Genomic DNA, 3,090 nt, shown 5'->3' with positions numbered 1-3,090 from the left:
GGGGCAGCCATCGAGCAGAAAGCAGCAAGCAGTCCAATCACACACTGACAGAAGATAAAAAGATAAAAAGTCCACACGCCCGACACTCCACCCCTCCCCTCAGAGATGTTTGCACTTCCATTTGGGCATCTATTTTCGTTGATGCCAGAATCGCAATGCACGGAATCGGCTCTCCGTTTTTGCCCGCAATGAAAATATATGCCGAAATATTCGAAATTTAAAGTCAAATTCAAACACAAGAGTTTCCAGTCGATCAGATATATCGTTTATGCATATTACGATCCGTTCCGTTTGGACGGGAGGCCACTTGCTCATCCCTCATCCCCGTGATTGCATTTATTATTATTATTTTTATTTCGCTGCATATTTGTTCTGCAATTTATTCAATGATAAACGGAGGAGGAGAGCATGCAGCAGCAGCAAAACATTTCCGCTGCAGCAGGCTGTGGGGCCTTTGTTGCCCCCAATTGCAGGCCCCCGCTTACGCACTTCGGAGGCACGGAATCCACCAGAAGCGGCAGCAAATGATACATTAAATATTCACTGTACTCGTGTTGATTCAGTGATCAGTGATCAAAACAACACAACAAAAGCGTCATCATCCACGATCCACGACCCATGATCCCTGATCCAGAATCCGTAGAAGCATCCATTTTCAGGGCTCTCTTGGGCGCTGGTTAAGGTACGCCTCCGATGTCAATCCCTTGCCACACGGGCAATCCGAGCTAGCCCCGATATGTAAACAGTGTCAAGACTACCTTTTCGAAGGGGCCAAGGGAGGCGCCGGCTCTTCTTGGGATCCGATTACCGAACCGATTGCATAAGACTCGGCCCGGAAGTGGACATACTCGTGTGCAGCCCTTTCGCCCGGCTATGGCTATTCCCATTTGTGATTACAGTCTGTAGCGCCACAGCAGCTCGTATAGTCTTTGAGCACTAGGCGCTGAAGGGGACGGACAGACGGACGGACGGACGGACGGACGGACGAACGGACGGACGGACAGACGGACAGACAGACAGGGCTCAATCAACTCGGCTATTGATGCTGATCAAGAATATATATACTTTATGGCGTCGGAAACGATTCCTTCTGGAAGTTACACACATCCACTTTTACCACAAATCTAATATACCCCAATACTCATTTTGAGTATCGGGTATAAAAATTGCCAAGGTTCATCCAGATTCCTTCCGTCATTCAACTGATCCTGCTATAGAATAGAAAGCAGAAGAAGACCATAGAAAGTGTGGAAAAAACGTGGGTTGCTGTACTTAGTAATCCCAGCCTCTTTCTTTTTCTCCTCGTGACCGTCAGAGTGACCGGCAGTGGAAAAAGAAGTCTTGTAGAGCTGACCCAGTTCTCTAAACCAAGGTCAAGCCAAAGTCAAAGCCTAGTGCAAGTGCCAAGTGCGGCTCAAAGTGGTCATTTAATTTGAGTGGACGCGCCAGTTATATATTGCCAAGGCTGGGGCAGCCGTTCGACCATTTGGGAAAACGAGCGCACACAGTGTACTAAAATTTTTCGAAACGGTGCAATTCAGTTGAGGTAATTATCCACCCAGCTACAGCGACCCGTTGAAAAATGTTCTGTTCTTTCCGCATTACCTGCGCCCGGTACAATCGTGTGCCACTTTCTAACCTCGAGTAGGAACTCGGTCTCCAGCCGGGAAGCATCAACCACGCCTCGGATTTAGTTATATTTTCTACCTTTCTTTCGAATTTAGACCCGATATGCGAAACCCTGTTTTTTTATCCGCTTTCTGTTTAACTACGTTCTTTTGATACGGCAAAAATTTGCAACAGCCAATTAAATCCGGTATAAACAAAAAGGGAATTCCTGTCCATGGGCTAAGTCGACCTTGAACAAATGAGTAGTGTATTAATACCGATTATTTTTACAGTTTTTGATTTTGGTTGCTACGCATTCATCTCATCATCTATGCAGATAATCATCACAATCACACACATCATCATACTCCTCCACCAATCAAATCATCTTATCCAACACACAACGAAAGATCTTTCTGCGTGGGAGTCAAAGCTATTAATCGTATCGTAAGTGATTATCCTGAACCAGTTTTCGGATGGCCAGGGCGTTTCCAACCAGTGTTTTTGTTCAAAACGAGCAACACAAGGAGACGGAAAAATTACGGTTCTATAGAAAAGGTGAGAAACCAGGAATTTCTCTCTCTGCAAAGAAAAAAAAACAAATTATGACATAACCTTTCCTTAAAACAATCAGATCAGTTTTCCTCAAGGGCAGGAAAACCCTAGGAAAAGTGGCTAGGCTCCCCGACGCAACATTCTTTGGCAGACCAGCAGCCGCAGCAACGCGAATTTTGCGCAGTCTGGGTCTGTTTGATTGTCAGGAGCGGGTGAGCGGGGTCAACGACCGGAGCAGAACGTCGGGAGAAAGAAACTCTGGAGGCAACAATTGTTCAACATAGTCCCAGAATGGCTCGGGAGAAGTCTAACGACAGCATTATGATTTTCGAAGCGGAACATCGCTGCAACATTTGTAAGGAAGCAATATTGTCAAAGGAAGAGTGCTGTGTCACACCCTGTGATCACTTCTTTCATCAGCATTGCATAGTCCCGCATATTGAAATGCATAAGGAATGTCAAGTTTGTAAGAAGTTGGTTAGTGTTAAAGACATTAAATCAGTCCATGTGGGTTCGGGTGAAGAAGGGGCTATGGGTACGTTAAGAAATCCACAACCGCAAACAGGAACAATTCCAAAAGGATATAATACAAGAAGTACAGGCCATAGGACCGTCGAAAAATAAGTAGGAAAAGAACCGAGTACAAAATATTCAGCGAAAAAGGAACGACGAACGGCAAAAAATGCAAAGGCACAGGCCGCAGTTAGGCAAAAGTATCCCTCAGTAAATACTCGAGGTTTAGAAATACCAATTATACAAGGAACGGATAGTGTGAATCAGTCACTGACGAATTCTAGTAGCATAGGGGAGACAGATTAGACTTCACTACTAGAGAGTCTGGAAGCGATAATCGAGGCAAAGTTAGCAGGCAGGTTCATACCAAATTCTCCCTCGGCAGCTAATAATACCACTGTAGGACGAGATAAT

The sequence above is a fragment of the Drosophila persimilis genome, unplaced genomic scaffold, assembly GCF_003286085.1.
Source record: "Drosophila persimilis strain 14011-0111.01,24,50 unplaced genomic scaffold, DperRS2 tig00001581-arrow-arrow-pilon, whole genome shotgun sequence".
NCBI lineage: Eukaryota > Metazoa > Arthropoda > Insecta > Diptera > Drosophilidae > Drosophila > Drosophila persimilis.
Note: the sequence above shows the minus strand (reverse complement) of the source record.